Source organism: Podarcis liolepis, assembly GCF_965112155.1.
Source record: "Podarcis liolepis genome assembly, chromosome: 16".
NCBI lineage: Eukaryota > Metazoa > Chordata > Lepidosauria > Squamata > Lacertidae > Podarcis > Podarcis liolepis.
The window spans coordinates 39879773-39904048 of record NC_139567.1 but is presented as its reverse complement, the minus strand read 5'-3'; the positions used below and the strand labels follow the sequence as shown (position 1 = coordinate 39904048).

The window sequence follows — 24276 nt, the reverse complement described above, 5'->3', positions numbered from 1 at the left end:
TGAGCCTTGCTATTATCTTGTGGGCAAAGCAACCATCAATCCGGCGTCCAGCCTTCCCCCCATCCCCTCCTTCTTTGAACCAGCCATATAAACCTTCATGGGGGAGAAATCCAAGTTGCATTTTGACAACCACATGCAAAGCCAGCCAGCCACCCAACGCACCATGAATCCGCCTGGAATTCAGCAGCAAGATTTTCAAAGTTGAAGATAAAAGAGATTAAGATCTTGGGAAGGAAAGGGGAAGGAGGAAAAAAAAATAGAGCGTTTCCCTTGCCAGCATCCACATTGGCCAAGCAAACCAATATTTATACTTGGTGGGAGAGTGTCAAAAGGGAAGTGAGGAAGTGTAGTGTATGCTCGGTTCTCATCTAGTCGCTCTGGAGAAAGAGACGGCCAAACCCACGGCTCGTGGTTACCTGCCATGCTCGGTTGTTACACAACAGGGATGGAGGGGTAGGCTTGAACGTCTCCTAGCCATTGTGGCACCAGGGCCTCAGTGTACAATTAGGAACATATTTTGCAATCCAGACCACAATAAATGTGCCGTCCGCCTCAACACAAACATACCCCGGGGGTGGAGAGTAAACATTTACACACAAGCATCTGACACGTGGGCAAGACACTTGACAACATGTGTGTCGCAATTTGCAAAGTGTCACTCTTCAAAGCCTGCGGTGATCGGAAACATACGGGGCCTTTTGCTAGGGCTTTGCCCGAGGCTCCCCACGGTGGTCAAAACAGCATCCGTGGCACGACCAACCAATCACTTTCAACCTTTGTTATGACAGCGGATGGAGAGACTGGATTCCTCACAGATGCCTCTCTTTCCCCCAAACTCCAAAACACAATCAGCTTTGCGGATAAAATGTAAAAGCTGCTTCCTAGCATTCCGTCATACTCTAGTGTGACCAAGAGCAGAACTCATAAAGGTAGGAGGGGGGACAGATATGCAGAGTGGAATGGGCTTGGTCACTTGAGTCCTTTCCTTTCTCTCATACACAAGCAGTGCCGTTCACTGCTATGGGAGGGAAATGTCAAGGTTGGGCTGAATGTTTTCAGTGAAGAAGGGGTGCAGCTCACTGACAGAGGATCTGCTCTTGCAAATTTCCATCAAGGCGAGGTTGAAAAGACTGGCCCACACTTCCCTTTGTAAGGAAAAGAAAACACTTTGTCAAGGTGTAAGAAGAAGAGGAGCTCCATACATTAAAAATACACCTCCTGCTTAGATTTTTCAGGGAAACTGTCTGCAACAGAGAAGCAGACCTACAATACTCTCCCTGATCTCGTGTTTTCCGTGACGGCAAAGCCCTGACTGCTCAAGGAGGGCCAGCTTTATCACTGCCCCTGAAAACTCAAGTTTGTAAATCAAATTGCATCTCAGGCCCCCACAATACTGCCTGGAGAACAGAAAGGGCACCATGTGAAGAGAATATGGCCCTCCCTGATGCTGAACAGCAGCACTGAGTTGCGCCCAACATTGGGGGCCCGTCATGTGTACATGACATCACACGTGTGACCTCCCCACAGTCTGGTCAGGCCGACTGGGCCTGTCAGCTGTCTTACCTTGTGAAAGGGACGCATGGTGTGAAGATGCTTCGCCCTGCCACATACCTGGTGATCCTCAAAAGGACGTGGCAGGGCCAAACTTCTTTGTCCTGGTGCCTCCTTTTGAGGATCGTCACAGAATTTTGAGGCCCCCCAGCTCCCTTCTTGAAAATATGGGGGGGCTGGCCCTCACAGACCCTCATGGATGGTGCCAGTGATATCATATGACCTTCCAGAGACTGACCACTTGCTGCTGGGTACAGGGAAATTTGAACCATTTCATTTCCCCTATTTTCCCACTGTTTCCTCCACAGTTCCACATCTGCCTGGGAATTATTTTTTTTAAAGTCCTCATGAAAATCCATCAGCATTTCAGTGTGAAATTCTTCTAAAATACTCTGTTTCTGCAAGGCAATTCCCCCCAATATAATGCACTTTTGTCAGGTTATTGTCCACTGTATATGCTCTTCTGTACACGCTTTATCCCAGTTTGTGCATTTTTGTACACATCGTTTGTCTGGAAAACTGCCCTGCGAAATTCAGAGAAGTGCAAATTACAGCGTCTAGATTCGCATGTTGTTTCACAAAGTGCAAATTAGTAAAGTTCACCTTTAAATTCTGAATCAAATTACTCTGCCATCCTGGCTAGCTGCCTTGGGAAGAGGAAGAAACCCCTCCACATGTGGCTTTTAAAAGAAGTAGGTGCGGCTAGTCCTCATGAGATACAGCTGCCTCCCCCAACCTGGTGACCTCCTGATATTTGGGGGTACAACCCCCGTTGGGGACGACTGGGATACAGGATCGCAATCCGGGAAGCAGCCCACAAAAGCTAAATGCCTACCAGAAAGTCTCTGACTCACTGTTGGGAAGGGGAAGAATAATACATATTTCTGCAGAAGGAATAGCGTGCCAAAACTACGGGAAAAGTTATTTTTCTTCACCTCCATAAAATATATTTGCTCATGTTATATTTAGCGAGTCAAGTTCCCTCCAGGGATTAAAGGCCCCCTGTGCCTAAGAAAACTTAGCCATGAAGTTTCCTAGGAAAATGTTGTTTTAGCACAGCACATCTGATAGCTGATCACGCCATTAAATTGGAACATAATGTTGTGTTTATTGATTCAATTAATCTCCCCACAACCCACAGGGCTGCCTAAGAAACCCAATGGCGGAGAAGAGGGAAGCGTAAGGTTGGGTGAGGCGGAAACAGACAGGGAGATTCACGTCTCGTTGATGCAGCTCAATACTTTAAGGAGGCAGCTGTATTGGCACTCGGGCACCTTCCCAAGGGGTGGGTGGGGTCGGAGGCCACATTTGGCCCCCATGCCTGAGGCTACCCATTTCTCCCATAAGGACTGCACTGGGGAACAGCAGCCAATTCCCCACCTGAGCTAGCTATCTCTGCCTTTGGGACACCAACTGTCACGACACCAATCCTCACCAACACCTCAGACCTTTCTACATGCCCCCAAACTGACTTATCCTAAGAAAGAAGAAATTTTGAAGATGGAAGGGGAGGGTCATGAATGAATATGAAGATGCAGAGCAGGGAGCAACCATTATAGCTACCCAGTGAAGGAGGGACCATTGCTCAGTGGGTAGAAGGGCTGGGAATGTCCCCTGCTGGAAACGCTGAAGAGATGCTTCCAGTCAGAGTAGATGTACCAGTGTCCTGAAACAGCATAAGGCAGCTCTGTATTCTTATCTCAGACATGGACTAATGTCTGAGGAAGGCAGAGCATCTGCTTCTCATGCAGAAGTTTCCAGGTTCAATCCCTGGCATCTCTAGTTAAAAAGGATCGGGAGGCGTCGATGGGAAAGGTGCTTTTCTGCCTGAGGGCCTGAAGAGCTGCTGCCAGTCAGAGCAGACACCACTGGTCTTGATGGAAAATGATTCTGGCACGTTATGCAGCAGCTTCCCATGTTCCTGCTTGGCGGACATTTTAATGCATGTTCATAAAATGGAGGGATTAAAAACGAATTTGCGGAATAGGGCAAAGTCCAGTTTCTTGTCTTTCCTTAAATGAATGTAATAACAGAAGAGTAATGAGGCTGGGGAGCAGATGTGAATGAGAAAAAGCAAATGAGCAAAAGAAGCTGACACAATCTGGACTTGGAATGACCAGATATATGTATGTGTGTGTGTGTGTAAAATTATTTACAAGCTGTTTTGAGTTTTGAACTGACCACAAAAGGGGGGGGGGAGTTGACTTATATAGGGGCAGGCCCAGAGTCTTGCTGCAGATACTAACCAGAACACTTTGCTCCTTTTTATAGTGTCCGCACACCCTCTCCCCCACTGTAAGAACACCCAATTGGATGCATGGAAGCGCATCATGGAATGCATCCTTGCAAGACGCTCTTCCTCGTTTTCATTTCAGGGGTTGCAGAGGACCCATTTCATATTTTTTTTAACATCTTCACTCCTGTTTTCCTTTCTTCCATCCTCTCTCATTTGGGGGGGGGGCGACAGGGGGAAGAAAATGGCCTAAATTCTACCCTTCCTCCAGACAACCTTGGTTTGTATAGCGAAAGGACTACCACCAAAAGCTTAGTCCTCCAGGGGTGGAGGACCTCTTTAAGACCGAGGGCCACATTCCTCTCTGGGCAACATTCTGGAGGCTGTATGTCCATGGTGGGAGAGGCCAGAGGAAAAAGTGGGTGGAGCAATGGAAGTCCAGTTTCCCTTTGCACAGAAGCCTGGCGTTACACAAACACCCCCTCTACCCTCCGTTCAGGCGAGAGCAAGAGTTCAAGGACACATTCCAGCCAGGCAAAAACACTGGTGTGGAAAGGGTGTGGCCTGGGGAGAGTCTAGCAGTCTGGAGGGCTAGATTCAGCCCAAGTTCCCCCACCTATATTGTACATGGTGTAAGGAAAGGCACACCACTGGGCTGGGAACTGTCTTCAACCTAGCTGGTCCTACCAAGGTTTATTTACATGGCTCTCCCATGACCTGCTCATTCTATCCTTACATCGGCTCTGTGAGGTAGAAGCTACAATATCTGGACTGGTTTAACTCTCAATTCCTCATCACTGGGAACTCAGAATAAAAAAATTCCTTCCAGTAGCACCTTAAAGACCAACTAAGTTAGTTCTTGGTATGAGCTTTCGTGTGCATGCACACTTCTTCAGATATCTGAAGGTATCTGAAGAAGTGTGCATGCACACGAAAGCTCATACCAAGAACTAACTTAGTTGGTCTTTAAGGTGCTATTGGAAGGAATTTTTTTATTTTGACTATGGCAGACCAACACGGCTACCTATTTGTAACTGGGAACTCAGGGAATCATGGCACCGCGAAGGGAATAGGGTCCTTCTAACAACTCTCAGCGGACGTGGGTGGCGCTGTGGGTTAAACCACAGAGCCTAGGACTTGCCGATCAGAAGGTTGGCGGTTCGAATCCCTGTGACGGGGTGAGCTCCCGTTGCTCGGTCCCAGCTCCTGCCAACCTAGCAGTTCTAAAGCACGTCAAAGTGCAAGTAGATAAATAGGTACCGCTCTGGTGGGAAGGTAAACAGTGTTTCCGTGCGATACTCTGGTTCGCCAGAAGCGGCTCAGTCATGCTGGCCACATGACCCGGAAGCTGTACGCCGGCTCCCTCGGCCAACAAAGCGAGATGAGTGCCGCAACCCCAGAGTCGGCCATGACTGGACCTAATGGTCAGGGCTCCCTTTACTAACAACTCTCAGCACCCTTAAGAACATACGAAGAGCGTGCAGGATCAGGCCAATGGCCCATCTAGTCCAACATCCTGTTCTCACAGTGGCCAGCCAGATGCCTCAATGGGAAACCCACAAGCAGGATTTGAGCAGAAGAACAGCATTCCCCTCTTGTGGTTTCCTGCAACCCCTAAGAAACTACCAGAATTCTTTTATGATTGCTTAAAATGGTATCACAGCACTTTAAACGTATGGTGTGAATGTGGCCTTCTTTTAGTGCTATGAGAGGAGGTGAAACCTGTTGAGAGGTCTAAGGCAGGGCGTGGTGGTTACAGCAGAAATTCGTCTTAATGGCTGGTGGCTGCCCTGCTCTCCACCTCCCAGAAGCCCCCTGTGAGCAAGGCTACATTAGGGGGCAGTGCCATATACAGGGGGCTTCTTGGGACCCTGTATGGCACCCCTTGCTGGCAGCCCAGCAGATTTCTGGCCTAATCTCCACACCACGCCATGCGGCCCGTTGTAAATTCAGCTGTATGGGAAGGATACGACCGTCGTTTAAATGACTAAAGTTTCGGGGCAATCCAGGTTACTGGCTTCCCAAAATGGGTCCTGTGAGAAAAATGGACTGGGCAGCAAAGTCGCCGTACAAATTGCCTCTGAAACGGCTTTCGGAATGAACTCCTCAGAGTTCAGCCAACATCTAATTTTAACCGTGAGTTCCAGGAGGGAGAAAAGAAGGGGTGGGGGGAGAAGAAAGCTGGTGGGAAGATTGCAGAGTTCCTTGAAGCTCTGACCTACAACAGGAAAAGAGCTGTCAGCCTCCTTGTCTCTCGTCGGGAGTCCCAGGGGAGGGAACAAGGGCAGAATGTTTTGTAACACGTTCCCACTGTATGTGTGTGTGTATGTATATTTGCGGGTGGGTGGGGGTATGGCAAAAATGTGATGCTTACTCATACATCTGCAGAGACCACTCGGGTCTGTCCGAAACCAAAGGCCACAGCAAAGAAAAAGCTGAGGTCTACCTAAAATTTCTCCCAGGCGCCTTCTCTTCCGCCTGCTCCAATGTAGAAATATGTGTGGGTCTGACAGGGCACATTCCCAAGACCGGTGTGGTGCAGTCCAGGGGGGTCTGCTGGGCACTGGGGAAGGGGGTGGACAGGCTCAGGATGCAAATCTGCACATCATTTTGTATAAGCTAATTTATACATATAGGTGTCCCTAGGAAATAAAGAAGTTTTGCAGTGCGTCCAGCTGGCCTGTAAATGAGGTTTGTTTGGAAAAGGAGGAATGGGCAGCAAATCCGGGACTGCTGTTTGAGCCTCTTGAGCCATCCACCCTAACAATGTGTCTGATGTAGCGGGCAGAAGGTTTGAACTTGAGACTTGGGTTCAAATCTCCATTCAAGCTGCAAGCTTCCTGGGTGACTTGCAACCAGTTGTTCTCTCTTTGTTTCTAGGCCCAACCTACAAAAAGTTGTTGGAAATTGTGTGTGTGTGTGTGTAAGGAGGAGGAATACAAGACTTCACTGAATATTCTGTCATTTTAAGATTCACTTTGGCAGTTGCACACTTGACACAGCTTAAGAGATGGTGGGGTGGTGGTGGTGGATACTCACTCGGCCAAATATTCATGTTGTTTTGATGCTGCTTGGGGTCCTCTTTCTCCTGTCCCCCAGTCCTGAGCCTCATCTGCCTGCACTGCTGTTATATCTGCTTGGTGGTGTCAACCCAAATGGTTTTGCTTGTAAGTGTCTATGATGTAAGATCATTGGCTCCCAGTATGTTTCCGAGCACAATTCAAAGTGCTGGCGCTGACCTTTAAAGCCCTAAACAGCCTCGGCCCAGTATACCTGAAGAAGCATCTCCACCCCCAGCGTTCAGCCTGGACACTGAGGTCCAGCTCCAAGGAGGGCCTTCTGGCGGTTCCCTCCTTGTGAGAAGTGAGGTTACAGGGAACCAGGCAGAGGGCCTTCTTGGTAGTGGTGCCCACCCTGTGGAACACCCTCCCATCAGATGTCAAGGAAGTAAACAACTATCTGACTTTTAGAAGACATCTGAAGGCATCTCTGTTTAGGGAACTTTTTAATGTTTGAAGTTTTATTCTGTTTTTAATAGTCTGTTGGGAGTTGCCCAGAGTGGCTGGGGAAACCCAGCCAGATGGGCGGGGTATAAATAAATAAGTAAATAAATTGTTGTTGTTGTTGTTAGATGACATGGTCACACAGCCAATAGGACTAAAGATCAGTGTGGACATATGAGGCAATGGGCTGGGAAAGCAAGGATGAACAAAGAAGGGAGAAGAGCATCTAAACAACAAGTGCCAGCAATCCCAGCTACTCCTTCTCCTTGGAATAGTCACATGGGCAGTGACACCCAATAAGAGAATAGACTGAATTAGCTTAGAGAGAGTGATGACATTATTAATGGCACGTGAAGGTCACTGAGTGAGAGCAAGTAAGGGCAATCAAACAATAAGCAAGGAGAGTGGAAGTATTTTTTAAAAAGGGTATTTTTTCCCAATACAGTGGTACCTCGGGTTGCATACACTTCAGGTTACATACACTTCAGGTTACAGACTCCGTTAACCCAGAAATAGTACCTCGGGTTAAGAACTTTGCTTCAGGATGAGAACAGACATCTTGCTCCGGTGGCGCAGCAGCAGCAGGAGGCCCCATTAGCTAAAGTGGTGCTTCAGGTTAAGAACAGTTTCAGGTTAAGAACGGACCTCCGGAATGAATAAGTACTTAACCCGAGGTACCACTGTCCGGTGAAAATGTTTACAAAATCCAACCAACTCAGAGCAAGTTTGAGTCAGCTGTACTGTAAACCACGAGAAGGGAATCTGAGCTGCACTGGAGTTTGTTGAATTCCAACTCCCATCATCCTCGATCACTGGGCAGGGTGTTTGGAGCTGATGGGAGTCCCACAACACCTAGAGGGTTGACCAGTTGCACCAACTCATAACTGTATTGCTAAACTTATTTATGCTAAGCATGTAAGCAATTCTAACTGGTGCACATGCTTGCTGGAGATCTTGGGCTGTACAGGCTCAGTATTAGAGCATCTGTTTTGCATACAAAAGGTGACAGGTTCAATCTTCAGCATCTCCAGGTAGATTTGGGAGAGACTCCTGTCTGAAATCCTAGCGAGCTGCTGCCAGCTAGTGCAGGCAAGACTGAGCTAGATGGAGCAATGGCCTGACTCCGTATAAGGCAGCTTCATATGTTCCCAAGAGTTATTATTTCACTCTGGGGAACAACCACAACACAGATGGTTACATGTTCTCAAACTTTCAACTCTCTCCACCCCGTCCCTCACAACATCCCTTTTAGCAATGAATGAGAAAATCAAGAAAATAAATCCTCAAAGGATCCTTCGAAGACGGACGTAAAACTGTTTTTAAGACCCTGAGAGTTTTCAAGTACCCTATCTTCACTCCCACAGATCCTAAAGTGTGACATTTGTGAGCAATGAATGTTGTGGAATCTGGTATTTGTGAACAATTAAGCGTTTCTGGGCTAAGACCAGAAACCCAGCTTTTAATCAAAGTCTCGATTTTTCGGGGTTGGGGAATGCCTCAAGGAGCTAAAATCTGGCCGGCAACATCTGCTAGTTTAGCGTAGAAATAATAATAACCAAGATGTATATAGTCTAGGGAGAGGAGAATGTGCTAACACTGCAACAACACTTGGCTGGATTTTCAAAGCTTTCAAAAGGTTTAATGAGTTACTGTCTGAAGGCAGGAAACAACTTAAGACCCTTGTTCATCTGTTATCTCTCTTTCTCTCTTACACGCACACGCACACACACACGTTGAAACCAGGCACTCTAGCAATTTAATTTAAGCATTTCTAAATTCCAAATCAGGAAGTCCCCGGCTGGATTGCTTCTGTAATGAAGTACCTAGACAGCTAGCCTCTACCCTCACATCTGCAATATGTGAATAACATTCGTCAAACTCAGAGGGCTGTGCTAAATATTGCAAGCTATTCCATGTGAAACACTTGGAAACATACTTGTTATTAGGGATGGGGGAGAATTTCAATTCAGGTAGCATTTAAAGATGAGCCTACCTAGCTTCGTACTTTCCACAGGAAGTCTCAAACCGAAACGCAGCCAGCCATATTCATGGGCACTTCTCTGAATTTTGCAATGCAGTTCTCCAGCCAAGTAATGTGTACAAAAAGCATATATTAGGGATAAGTGTGCACGAAAATGCATATATTTGTGAAAGCAGCACGCAAAAATGCCAAGTTGTGGAATTCCCTCCCCACGGAGGCACATCTGGCTTCTTCGCTATCCATTTTGGTGAATGCTGAAGGTGCACCTCTTTGTCATGGCCTTTGACCCCTGAGATGTGCATTTTTAGGATCCACACTATTCCTTTGACTGTAATCTGCTTTTAACTGTTTTTAATTTTGAACTTTGAAATCGTTGTAACCTGGCCTGAGTCCTGGTGGTGAAGGGCTGGTAATACAGTGGTACCGCGGGTTACATATGCTTCAGGTTACATACACTTCAGGTTACATACGCTACAGGTTACAGACTCCGCTAACCCAGAAATATTACCTCGGATTAAGAACTTTGCTTCAGGATGAGAACAGAAATCGTGCTCCGGCGGTGCAGCAGCAGCGGGAGGCCCCATTAGCTAAAGTGGTGCTTCAGGTTAAGAACAGTTTCAGGTTAAGAACGGACCTCCGGAACGAATTAAGTACGTAACCAGAGGTACCACTGTACTGCTACAGCTGCTATCTGCTTTGCAGAGATGCATACATTAGGCAAAACTGCATACAAAAATGTGTGTTTAGGAGAAATTCACACTGAAAGGAGGGCTCAGCATGCTTAATAGATGTGGGCTGACTGGGTGGGACGGGAAATGGCAGAAAACAGGGGCAAGGAGGACAAATGGAGAGAATTATCCTGGAAGTGGGTCTCGCTGGCTGAGCGGAACCCTGAAAAAAAGCAGTGAAGGTCTTCAGAGGACCTTTATTCCAGTGAAGGTCCCTCACTTGTCATTTGTATTTTGATGTAAGAGGTCACTGGATAATGGATATCCCCACCCTTTCTTGGTAGAAATCATTTTAGCTAAAAGTAAAAAAAGAGAGCACCCCTTAATATTGTAACTACTAATTGATGGAAATAAATAAAACAAATAAATATCAATTTGAGCAGGCGCTCAATCAAATGTCACCAAGCAAACAAATGAAACCGAGTCTGGGCATAGCAGCCTTTGTTTTGAAATTATCAATAATGTCTGTTATTGATACGGATCATCATTCACATTGTGCAATGTGGTTTATATATTATGATTAAACAGGCCGGCAAACCCATCTTTTATTTTTAAAAACACAAAATTATTTAAGTGGATGAGGTCATGGGGGTTGACTCAAACTAGGCTGTTCTATGTAGGCGATGAACAGCAAGCCTGGGGCCTGAATGCACCCCTCCAGGACTCTCTGTGTAGCCTTTGGTACGCCCCTCAAGCCACTCCCATTCCCCAGGAGACACCCCTCTCCTCAAGCCACACCCAACACCGGCCCTGTTCTATGCCATTCTAGTGCTTTTGCCTGGCTGGAATGTGCCTTCGAACTCTGATAATGGCTTTTGCATGCCTGGATGGAGGACTGAAGTGTGTGTGTGTGTGTGTGTGTGTGTGTGTGTGTGTGTGTGTGTAAAACTCTGACCTTTGTGTGGCTGGAATGTATGAAGGTAAGAGTCACATCAATTGCTACACCCACTTTTGTCTCAGACTCTTCCCACACTGGCATGTGACCTCTCCTGAAAAGTCACTAGCAGTTCCATGCGAATTTCACTTAATGAATATGCATTTTTGATTAGTGTACACATTTTTAAAAGAAGCCATCCTGAAGACATTTTTGCATGCCATTTTCACTATTTTATTCATTTTTAGGCACAATTTCTCCTAACAGTAGGGCTGCCATATGTCTGGGTTTTCCCATGCACATCCACAAAATATCTGGGGAAACCCAGACATATGGCGAATAGGGCAATTTTTTTAAAAAAAGAATTGCTTTAAAAAACCCCAAAACTTTGAAAAAGAAAGATCTCAGCAACTTTGTCCCGATTTTCACTTTTGGGAAGATGGCAACCCTACCTAACAGATGCATTTTTGTAAATGTTGTTTGTTTGGAGAACTGTACCACAAAATTCAGGTACGTGCGAATTTTGAAGGTCAGTTCTCGTATTGTTTTGGAAAAGTGTAAATTGGATGGATTGGCCTATAAATGTGGACTGAATCAGATTACTGCCCCCCCCACCTTCCTAGTGCTGGCCAAACTGCCCCCCCGCCCCCACTCACAAAGTCAACCCTAGAAAAATCTTGCTTTACCATTCAGAGACCAAGTCACATCTTCATCCATTCCCGCCCTCTCCCACACCATGGTGCCACCTGAGGTTCATCACCTCGCCCTGCAAATTCTGTACTGGGTGCCCTTGTGTAGCTTATGGGGAGACAGTAGGAAACTGGCTCCACCCTGAACCTCCATTTTGTGCTTGGCTCCTCCCACTCACCCCACTATTTTGCACCTGGACCCCGGCTGCTGGACCTCAGGGTTTCTAAGTACGCAAAGCAGACCTAAAAGTCCTCCCACCTGCTCTGTACCATGGATCCCTTTGTATTTCCTGAAAATGGCTCTGTTCCGGTCTGCAGGGTAGTGGTGGGAAGCTGCTGCTCAACATGCCCTAAAAGACTAAACTAACGTTTCATTCCCAGGCCATTCCTCCTGCTTCTTTATAAATCTATTTATTCATTTCTGCTACCTCCCCCCTTTCTTTAAATGTTCCCTCCGCTCTGGAATGCTTTCTTTCTTTTCTCTCCCTCTCTGGCGCTCCGGGTTATGTGAAAAAATCTATGCCAAGCTGGTCCGTAGGCGTGGCAGAGCCGATCTGGTTTGCGCGTGACATGTTCTTTGACGTACTGTGTGGTCAAGGAGCCGGGGGCCGGGGGGGGGGGTTGGTAATCTGAACGTCGGCCAAGCCTTGCACTTCAGTTTCCTGACCTGGCAAGCATTCAGAGACCCCACTAAGTGCTATTTCCTAAATACACTCTCTTTTCATAACAATCTTACCACATTTTGCTTTACTTTTTTATTTTATTTTTTACAAGCACTCTTTTTTTAAAAGAGAAACCGGACTCCTTCGAGGCGGCCTCGCATTTGGAAGTCATCAGAAACCCCGGACTCTAAACAAAAAACATTATTAATGCGTTGTAATCTGCCCTCGACGTTCCAGATGAAAAGGAGAAGGGGAAAGAAATGGTTTATAGTTCTGGAGTTATAAGGTTTTAATTGCCTTTTTAAGAGCGCAGAAACTTTTGAGTGCTCCCTGTTATAAAAGAGCAGTATCTGTTTCTTGATAACTGGCAAATGATCTCAACTATTTTTATGAGGTTCTCTCCACCACCACCCACCCCCAGTTTGGCCTTCCTGGTCCTCCCCCCCGCCAACCCCTCCCTTAACTCATTGGCTTTTTCATCCCCTCTTTCCTTCAAGTGTCACCCCCATAAAGGCACCGTTCAGATCATTTCTGATATAAAACTGGAAGGGAGCTTTGGCCAAAGAGAAACTTCATTACAAACAACTCCTTTACAATCTCCACCTTGCTATAAAACACTTGATTCCAGAAAATGAGTTCTATAAATAAGGGCAGCGGTTTGGGGGGGGGGAGTGGGGAATGACAGCTTCTTGCAAGAGGATCATATACATCTGGCTAAAATAACTGTGCTCCTTTAAGTAACCGGATTTCTAAATATTATTCCTTTGTGTCTACTGCATTTTAGCGATGGGAATGGCTTCCCTGAGCCACACCCCCCTGAAAACAAAACAGAAATCCTTTCATCAGGAGTAAGAAAGTAAATTTGGATTGCAGGTAAAGTTGATTTTAAGGCACACTCATTGCCTGAAAAGATTTTTTAAAAAAGCAAAGTGTAATGAAAACTGCCTCCATCTCTTTCTCCTCCTAAGTCTGAAATGGAGAGTTGGAAGACCTAGTCTGAATAAAGTTTATTTGGATAAACCAGGGGTCTCCAACATAGTGCCTTCAGCCACCCCCCTGGGTGCCAACTAACCCCCCTCCTTTAAATTCAGGGGGATTTAGCTTTGTGGGGGGAGGATTGCTATTTGGGGAGCGCTGTGTTTTATTTATTTTGGTGTGTGTTGGGTTGATGGTGGCTATCGTTTTGAAGCATCACCCCGCTAGCCCATCATGAAATGGGCATTATGTGAACCCCATAGGAGTTTCAGATTTCCAAATGTGCCCCCAGATTTTTTTAAAAAAAGCAAGCTTTGGTGAACCCAGACCTAAACTGACACAGTCAAAATGAAGAGAGGGGTAATTGCTTCTTTGTGCTTTAATCAACAATCATATAAAATGGGGTGGGGGGAGGGATCTCAGGTCTGGGGGCCAATTGCAGCCTGCCAAGCACCTTTATCTGCCCCAGTCAAATAGCCGCTCAGCTCTGACAGTGCGGAGCAGCAGAGAGATGCACCACCATCCAATCTGTTTCACAACCCCATCTTGTGGGCAGAGGAGTAGGGGTACCATTTCTGCAATTTTCTGGATGTGGTGGTAGCGCTGGAACTTACGTTGTGGTAAAAAGGTAGAGGCAGCAACCGGAAGAACAATCCTAGCAGAAGCTGCCGCAAGGATTGTAACTACCTCCCCCCTTCTAGTGATTTGCATTTGTTTTGTTTTTAATGTTGTATTTTAAATTGTTTAAAACTTTGGGATCTTAGGATGAAGAGTGGGTAATTAACAGTAATTAATAGCAATGATGCAGCTGCCAGAAAAAAATTTTTAAGGGTAATTCCGCACCCCGTTTTAGCCCTGAAACCATATTCGGTTTGGGATGAAGGCTCAATATCCCAAGTGGTTTGCACAACTTTAGACCTTACTGGACCTTTGTGAGTTTGTGCACCGGGTCTTTCAAGTAGCTAACAACACCCCTGCCCACAAATGACAGGTGTCTGGTTGGTGGAAATAAAAGGGCCTATTCAGTTTTAAAATCTGGATTGTGGACAAACCTCCTGAGGGAGTTGTATTTCTCCTGTGCCATTCTTGAGACCCCTCTGCTTGACCTTGCTGCCAGTGAAAGGGCCGTGGAAACTGTTGTGCTCCTCCTGTCTTTCGAAGGAGCCCCCATTTCAGATTCACTGGCTGCCAGGCAGAAGAGGTGATGGAAAGGTAACTGGGATGCATCCCACAACTCTTTCTGTTTACGCAGCCATTCTATAAAATATGTAGAAATGCTAATTTATTTAACCACCCAGAGATTTTGCACCAAAAGCAGAACATATCTCAGTGTATTGAAGTCTCTGTATGTGTGAATGTGTACGTATTTTCCTTTTACAAATCCAAGGATGTGCTTGTGACCCCATTTTCCATCAAAGGGTATCCATTCTGTTTTTTTTTTGGGGGGGGGGGAATGGAGCTTTCCACTCCTCTACACCCTCACAACAATCTGGGAAGGGTGGTAGCTCAGTGGTAGAGCATCTGCTTTGCATGCGGAAGGCTTCAATCCCCTCTTCCACCACCTCTACCTCCAGGTAACTGGAAAGGGGACATTACACCCACAAAAGAGGACTGGATAGATAAGCTATATGAATTTATAGAACTGGCCAAATTAAAAGCAGTCATAAGACACCAGTCAAATCAGAAATTAAGGATGGAGTGGCAATGCTTTGAGGATTATATGAAAAAACACTGTTCCAAAGAAAATCTGTTGATATGTTTAGACTAAGTACGTAAAGTTGGTGCAGATTATGTAAAATTAATAACAGGGGAATGTTTAAAAAACCAAAAACACAATGTAAACAAAAACACAGAGTACAAAAAGATGTCGATTTGAGGTGGAGGGAAGTCACAGCGGTGAAATGTTTACTTTATGCTATTGTAAATAATGATTTATTGACTATATGCATTTTTTTAGAATTTAAATAAAAGAAAAAAAGAGATGGGAGAGATCCTTGCATGAAATCCTGGAGTCACTCAGTGCAGACAATACTGAGCTAGATGGTCTGATTCAGTTTAAAGCAGATTCCTTTGTTCCTGTGGGACAGGGGAGGCTGAAAGCAAACCGCTTCACTAAGGTAACCCAAGTGAGCAACACGTTTGAATATAATAAAACAACAGTTGCTCACTCTAAAGCAAACTCGGGTGCTGAGTGCCAAAAGAAATAAGAGCCATAACACGACAAGGGAAATCCAAAGGGGAGATATCGGTATGTTCGTAGGAACCCTGAGGTTCACAGAAGTACTTAAAACAACAACTACCCTAAGATCTTCCCTTCCCCGAAGAAAAGCCCTGTCTGCTAAGATTGAGCATGCTCAGTAACCACAAAATTCTAAGTGTCAAGTGTTATATTTATAATTCTCCTGAAGGACGGTTTGGTGGGCTGGCAAGAACCCTGCCGAGGAGGATATTCTGCAACATTTTGATGCAAGTCCCACTTGTACTAGTACTATAAAAGAAAGAACAGGGGCTGAGAGACACATACATCAGCACAGTGATCTTTACATCAACCCTGTAAGGTAGGCTTCTGTTAAATTATTACCTGTCAGGGAACTGCCATCGGAGGGACAGGTGGTGGAAGGGCTCACGGAGGTTGGGAGAGACCCAGCAGCGGAAGCAGGAACCAGCAGGGGGAGAGGTGGGTCTCTGAGGGAAAGCGAGCAGGAGGGAGGGCTCAGGGACACGTCCAGCGAGAACAGTGGGGAGGTTTCTGGACCTCCCATAGGGAGACCCACTCCTCGCCGGAAACTGTCACGCTGTGAGTCCAGAAGACGTGTTTCCGTTAAGGAGCTTTTATGTTGGAAGCGATTCCGAAAGCAGCCACTGTCGGAATCTGCGAGTGACTAGAGGAGCCATGTCTGAGGGGCTCCGTCACAGACAGAGGTTTGTGGACTTGAACAAACTCTGAGGGACTACGATTTTACGCACAAGCAGCTCATCATCCCATCACATTACCATATTGCAGATGGAGAGAAAACAAGACCTAGGAAATAGCAGCCTGCCTAGTGGTATGCCGTGTTTGTGACTGAAGCACTTCCACTTGGATGTTCTCCCACCTAGGCTTTGTCAGCTTCAGGAAAAAGCTGCCTGGCCCTTGTGACTCTCCCCGGGACACACACCTTCCCTGGCCGCTTCCCTCACTAGCCCTGCTTCACGCACCGTCCTTGAATGTTTTTGCTTCGCTGGGATGTCTCCTTGATCGTGTTTCTTGCTTGCCTGGATGGAGGACAGAGCCAGGCGTGTGGGGGTAGAAAGTAGCCTACTGGACAAAGATAAAACTGACAATCCTTGCTTCTGGCCCCGCCTATCACAGAAGGTTGCCCAGAAAGGAAATCAAGTCGAAAAGGTTTTCTTAGCTCTTCCTGGCCATGCTGGGTGGGCCTGAGAACCCATCACTGAACTGGAAGATTTTGTGGCTCAACACAGACATGGTCAACCCTCCACAGAGTTGAGGTTTCCTGGTTTAAGTCCTCGACTGACACTCCAATCTTTTGGAATGCCCCATGCAAAATAAAAATGGTGGTGCTGTTTGGGTGGCACATCAGTTGTAGGTCTTGGGGGAGCCTAGAAAAGATCAAATTTTGGAGCTCTCCTCATCCTCAAAACCACTGGAGGCAAGTCCATTATGGCAAACCGGGTACTGCCCCATCAATCTGCCTGCCTTCTTACACACGTCCAGTTCAGGAGGTTTGAGTACTGCTGGTCAGCTTGGTCCTCCTTAGTCTCAGTTTTGCCCCTGCAGATGGGGCAGAACTGAAATAGTTGACTCCGCCTATCATTGGCTTTGGGCTCCGCCTACTGTGAGCCTCCTTGCCTTCCAACCTACCTGTCCCGATGGGCACTTGGCACCACTACTCCAAAGCTGGCTCTCACTCTGGATGAGGAACAGACACAAAGGGAGGGGAGTGGACAGGAAGGAGAGGGAGAAAACCAGAGATCAATCCTCATAATGGGGTGTCAGCCTTGTAATTCAACATGGCTCCAGCCATGCCTTGCCGGCCGAGGACAACATGTCGCTTTTGACGGCGAGCTGCTCAATAAACTTTTACGGTCTCGCCTTAAAGGAGAAACAGCTGCCGAAGTCAAAAGCAGCTGCGGTCAGCAATAAAGCAGAGTTGGCCCACGATCAGCTCCACTCTCACCAGTAGGTGGTATTGTGGTCAGCAACTCAGCAGTAATTACTACAGAGAATTCCCCAAGAGAGAAGGGCAACAGGAGAGGCACAAAGAACTCACTGTTGCTTTATTTCCGAAGAAGAAGAAGAAGAAGAAGAAGAAGAAGAAGAAGAAGAAGAAGAAGAAGAAGAGAGGAAACTGTGCTACCAATTTGGATCATCCAACCACTTGGACAGCACCATGACACACACACAGATTCTATTGCACAACAGACGTTTTACACAGGGAATCATTAAGCATTATCTATGTAACGATGTGTGTTGTACACGAAGCCAGCCTCTCAATGGACTCATTTGAACAGACGTGTCTGGTAGACCAAAGATTGCTCAAGATGAAGGTGTGTCAGATGAAGGGAATGTCGGAAAGCATAGGTGGCACCTAAGAAGCTTTCCCAACTGAGTGCCTTCCAGATGTTTTGGACCAGTCCATTTCGGCTAAGGGGACATTGCCCCACCAATCTCAGTCTGCCCTATCACTTGCCTCCACACAGTGGTGGAACTACATTTTGGGGGCTGACGTGCAACCAACTTTTCTTCTAGTCCCATCATACTGCCACACCCTTGCATCAGCAACATGGGTTATTTAATTAACAGCTATTTTTAAAAAAATGTACATGCATCAAACATAAACACCAATAAACAACAACAACAAAATCTGAGGACCAAAGAAAAGTCTTGATCACTTACAATGGCATGACAGCTGGAATAATATATTAGTTCTCGTTATAGATAAAAGACTACCCCCGTTATCATATTCGTCAGACAGAGGGATTTAAGGCATAATAAACAACTGATGATAATGCCCCAGATGCTCGAATCATTCATTCTTTTTCCAAACTGTAGCCTACAGGGCCGGAAGTGTACTTTTTCACCAGTCTTATGTGTATGAGAAAATAAAACTATGCGATTCTACACACACAAAGGGCATCCTGTTTTACCTTTCCCTTGATGTGGATTTGATGTGTAAAGTTGACCAGGTTTACTGTACCAGAGACCAGACAATTCCTATTGCTCTTCTGTTGTTGGGTTATCTCAAGTCTGGTACTGGCTAACACAAATCTAGCCAAGTCCTTTCATGGGAATGGCCAATGTTGGGAAGAAGTGGGATTTATGAAGCAGCAGTGATGACTGTGAATCAAAAATGATCATCAATCAACCTTCCACAAAGTCAGAATCTCCTTTAAGACAAACGGAACCACCCAGTCACTCAAATGAAACCCCCACCATCAAGAGTCATCTAACCAGATTATTAATTCAGATTCGATCCAGATTCGCTGAGCCTCAAAAAATATTGCAGCACCTGGAGTTAGCAGACTGTTCACAAGGGGCACCTCCCATTCATTTGTGAGCCCTTGCAACTTTTGCAGAAAAAAACCTTTGGCTGATTTATTGGAAACCTTCTTTAAAATATTTCATAGAATGACAGAGTGATAGAGTTGGAAGGGACCCCGAGATTTGAATGACTGCTGGGGATCTCGGAATGATCCAATTTTTGCAGCCAGCTAATTTCCTGCAGTGTCCATTCAGCACACCTGAGGCCTGCAAACAGAAAATGTGGATAGCATCCATTCCTAAGGGAAGGATACCCAAATAAATAACATGCCTTTTTCCTTATTTCTTATTTTCTTAGCTATAATGAGCTGGGGGGATTCTTACATTCCTGTACTTCCTCTGGGCTTCAACAGTGTGTGCAATATCGCTTCATTCAATGTGCCACTGGTACCCAGGCTTGGCCTTTTAAAATCAAATTAAGTCTGAAAATCAGGAGGAAGGAAATTCTGCATTGGGTGCTCCCGTCAAGAAGACAAGAGCAATGACTTCCTGCCATGTTGAGGAATTTTCTTTCCACTTCCTCTCTTCCACTCCCTTGGTAACCTTGAGATAGATCTACCAAACAAAAGGGGCGAATAAGATTAATTGGATAAGACAAGGGATGAGCAAATGGGTTTGCAGTTTACAGTCAGCTGACGTGTTGGGGGGAAACATCCTCAAAAAGGGAAATCTCCCGGACTGAAAACCTCACAGTGAAAATAAAGCCCTTTCACTTATACTGAAACCACATTTTGCTTACTCCCTGTCGGCGACCAAAATGATTTTCAGAACATCTGACGGGAGGAGGTTGTAAAATTTTAGATTCCTTCTGTCAACAGCTTGGCCATAGTCTCACGTTAAATACTCAATTTGATGTGGCTAACCTTTTCTGCGTTTTATTGCCATCGGTATGCCTCCTGATGGGTAAACCAGGTACAACCGACCGAGATTTGAATTAAGGTCATAAACCAAGGCCTCTTAAATTGCCAGAATGCTGTTTCAATCATCTCACTGTGGAGCAAGGCAGCTTGATTCAACCAAAATACACTCGCTAGAAGCACAAGTAATAACTAAAAAAGGTTCCTTTTGACATAAAAATGGGAAAGGGTACTATTTTTTATCAAATTTAATTGCAGGTCCTGCAGAGCTGATTCACACAGGACATTTTTCCTGCACATGAGCAGTTCCTGATCATCCTTAAGTATATACTTGTATGCACATTTGTAATGTCTGAACGCAAATGTACACAAATGTAATATGTACATTTACACAAATGTAATGTCTGAACGCAAGCAATTATGAACGTGGCACCTCTCATAATGTTTTTCCCCAGCCACCATGGTGGCAGGAGTGGCTGCAGACTTCATCAAGCCTGCTGTAGGCTATTATAAACTACAAGACCCATGGTGCTGTGTGGCTGTGTTCCGAGTATGCACGAGCAGAAACCTCCCGCATCAGTGTAATGCAAAAGACAGCAAATATGCAAAGGGCAGCAGAGGGAATTGAATAATCCAGACGGACTTTCCGGAGAAGCCCATTACTCTAGTCAAGGTAAAGGAAGCAGTTCCTTTACTTAGACAAGGTTAGGGCTAATTCATATGTGTGCATTTATATACAAAAGTGGGGCAACAAAATGCTGCAAAGTATTCTCGCCTCCTCACGGGAGTCCTCCTCTTCAAAGTTCTAGCCACCCATGCCCTCCTCCATTGGCCCAGTCTCTTCACCACTACCCATTTCCGATTTTTCTTTTCAAACTAGCACTCAGTATTTCACAAACGTTCACTCCTCACTGGGCTGCTTTGACCCCTTGGGGTTCCCCATCCATAAATAAGGCACATAATTTGCGCCCCCCCAACCCCTAACCTGCGAGTTGCCGCTGGTGCTGCTGCCCAAACGACGCCGCTTGCCCGGAGGAGGGCAGAGAGGCGAGGAAAATGCAACGGCCCAGCAGCTGCAGCAGCAGCTGCGGAGGCGGGGCTGTGAGGAGGGGCTGCCTGGCGCGTCCTCCGGGGCGAGCGCTGAGAGCCGCTGCCTGCCGGGCGCCTTCAGCCGGGCGCCGCAAGACATGCGGCTCTGCTACAGCCTGCGCCTGAGGCTCTTCGGCGACTCCGGAGGCAGCGAGCGCGCCCCCCCAGATGTTGCGCGCGGTGCGGCCTGCCCCCCTTGCACCCCCCACGCTACGCCACTGTTCTCAAGTCCCACTTTTGCAACTGAGCAACCGGCACTTGGTATTTTTGAGTTTGTCATTAGAGGAAGCGCTATCTTTGTATATTCTTATCAGCCTACAACTTGGTTGAGCAAATGCTAGGGTTTGTGAGCCTTGAAGGTTCCACTGTTGGTGTTACTAGCATCCCTTAGTAAAAATGTGTTTTTAAAGGACCCATCCTTGTATAGAGATGCGCCTGCTCTAGCTGCTGCCATCTTCAGTTCCCAGATGTCCTGTGAGCCCCAGTGTACTTTGAGGGCAGGGCCCTGGGTGTATATAATACTCTAGAGGACTCTGCTAGAATAAATCATACCAGTGTACCAAAGTGGAAGATTTGGATGGAGATTTTTCTTTCGGTGCTCCAACCTTGACCATAAAGAACTCAGGCTAACTGCTTCTTGCAAAAAGTTTGGTCTGATCACGAGACTGGCATAGGCACCTCACGGTGATCCCTTGGAGACCTGGAAGATGAAAGTTGGCTTAAAATCCCCCCAGGCATCTGTGGTGTCACAGGTTAGAAGGAAATGTGGTGTGCAACAACTTGGGGTAGGGGCAACTGTGTTGTTTAGATGAGGAGGAAATTAGCTTCCTCCTGTTTAAAGCCAAGAAGTGTTTCTTCTTTGAAAAAAAGATTTTCAATCAAGATAAACCTATAGGTTATTCAGATGTGGATTACTTTGGGCCAAACGACGATACCTACTTTTGAAACGGGAGAAACCTAAGAAGAAAGGGGGAGTTAATGTTTAATCAAAGGGTGGAAGACTTGACCTTTTTCAGGCTAAGCTTAACATCCCCAAGCAAGTCCTACTGGTACAATGAGCAGGGTGCTGACAGACCACATCCTGCCATAAAAGGGACCACTCCAGGTGGAACATAAGAAAAGTCCTGCTGGATCAGGCCAATGGCTCATCCAGTCCAGCATCCTCTTCTCTCAGTAGTCAACCAGATGCCTGTTGGGAAACCCGCAAACAGGATCCAAGCACCACAAGAGCACTCTCCCCTCCTGAGGTTTCTAGCAACTGGTATTCAGCAGCATTGCTGCTGTGCTCCAGAAGGCCTGCAGCTCATTTTGAATCAGGGTGAACCAAGAGACTAAGCAGCAAATCTTTCCATTTCTACTTTAAGGGCCAATTTTTGATATGGTTGTCTAGTAGAGAGATGGAAGGCTGCAACTCTGCACTCGCTTCCCTTGGAGTAAGTTCTGTTGGACTCAATGGCCTGAATAGGCATATTGTTTCTTTATTTACTGCATTTATATCCCACCTTCTCCTCCAGGGAGGTTCTCATTTAACAACTCTGAGAAGTAGGTTAAACTGCGAGGCAGTGACTGGACCAAGGTCACCAAGCGAGCTTTGAATCCTGGGCTCCAGTCTGACACTTGAACCACTGCACTGCCACTGGTGGGTTGGGAGTTGTATAAATCTGCTGCCATCCCGCCCTGTCATATTAGACCTCCTTATTGCTAAAATTCATTTTAATGAATTTATTTATTTTTAAAAACTGAACACCTTCTTAGCTTACAGTCCTATACCCATTGACCTTCAAGTAAAGCCCTTCAGATACTTCTGATTTTGTAAACCTCCTTCACGATCAAGAACGCATCTGCAAAATGGTTAGGTTTTGGACTATCATTTAAAGTAGGCTGCCTGTTACAGCCCAAATTCTTGTTTGGATAATCGGCCTTTGTTTAGAACAAGAGAAAGAATGAGAGGGGGGGCGAGAAGGGGGGGGGGCGAAAGACAAAATAACCGACAGCCCATCACCATAGGCCAGCATTCGCTGTTAGGGATGTCATGTGAGTTTATTATGCCGGAGGTTGCAGTAGCAAAAACCTTGTGTACAAGGGAAGGATTATTTTCCTAGTATTACTGTTACGGTAACATATAATCAGGCCTCTCCTCCCCACCCCGGTCAATGCCCCCCCCCCAACAACTTTACAATTCACAAGTCTTCTTTCCAAGTTCAAGCAAAGTTTAAAGGTGAAAAGGTTACGAGGTTTCATAGCGGGCTGTTGAAAGGAAGATAGAAAATTAAGAAGAGGGGGCGAGGGTGGTCTTCGACGAAGGGCTCTGAAACAAATTTTGTGTGTCCCCCCCCGCAAGTCTTGAAGCATGTGACCCCTTCTGCTCTCTTTCTTTATTCAAACACCTAACCAGTTAAAAATGAAGGAAGACCCGAAATGTAATCTTGCAAAGTATTTGCAATTTGACCCAACAATTCAGGTCTAGATTGAAAAGTATATTTAAAATACTTATTTTTGATGTTGTGGAGGATCACATTCCCTTGGGGGCAACGTGTTGGGGGACCTGAGGCAAAGATGCGTGGGGCCACCCCTTTTCTCTTTCTTTCTTCCAATCCTCTTTCCTCCCCCTCTTTCTCTTGACCCTTTTCTCCCTATTTCTGACACCCCTTCTTCCTCTGTCCATTTCTCCCAAGTTTGCCACGTTCTGTCCCTCTATTCCACACTTCCTGGCCACCCACATGAAATCAGCCCAGAGAAGAGCATGAAATGATGCTGAAGGCCACATGCGCATCTAAGGCCACAGCTTGCCCATCCCTGGGCTATGCTGTCCACCACCAGATCTCATTTTATCAGATCCACCAAGTGTCCCTATTTTCCAGGGATGTCTCTGACTTAGAGAAGCCATCCTGGTTTCTGATTTGATTCGGGAATGTCCCACTTTACCTCAGGATGTACCTATTTTCATTGGAGAAACGTTGGAGGGTATGTTTTATGTGTGCCACCCGGAGAACGATGCAATTGGGCAGCCTTATCTAAACATATAATAATAAATAAAAATAATTTAGAGGTTCCTGGTTTCAGAAGCTTCCACTAGTTTTATCTGACAGAACACAGTTTTACTACTCAAATTAGTATACAATTAATTGTTTGACACCCCCCCCCACTGCACCAACTTCCCCTCCTTTGCCCATACCATTTATCCTGAAGGACTAGAATGCCATTATGGTTATGACAAGGAGCTGTGGACCAGCAGGTCCTGAGTGCAAATCTCACCCCAAACTAACCAGGCAACCTGAGGCAAGCAACTGTTGCCTCAGTCTCAGCCTCTCCTCCTGCAGCAATGGGGATAATAATACTAGCCTACACTGCAGGGGATCTTGCAGTGATTACTTTTTCATGGAAAGCGGTTTGAACATTTGAAATGCGCTGTATAGAATGCTTGTTATTGTTCAAATATTTATTGCCATTGTTAGCAACAGCCGCAGCAGCAATGATTTATTTATTTATTTATTTATTTGTTACAGGGGTCCTGGCAGGAGCAGCTCTCCGAGTTCCAAAGCAATGAAACAAGTCTGCAAATCTGCTAATGGACGTTGAGACTATAAAA

The 24276-nt window shown here is 46.1% G+C and overlaps 1 protein-coding gene and 1 long non-coding RNA gene across 16 annotated transcripts in view; both read right to left on the bottom strand.

Moving 5' to 3' along the window:
• BCAS3 (BCAS3 microtubule associated cell migration factor) overlaps window positions 1–24276 on the bottom strand; it is a 467771-nt gene that overhangs the window by 91250 nt on the left and 352245 nt on the right. The window lies entirely within an intron of this gene.
• Window positions 13081–22604, bottom strand: LOC310695939. Its single transcript, XR_014520363.1, has 3 exons — window positions 20897–22604; window positions 16191–20578; window positions 13081–15777 (listed from the first exon to the last, which is right to left on the bottom strand). It is a non-coding gene; the product is annotated as an uncharacterized lncRNA (long non-coding RNA).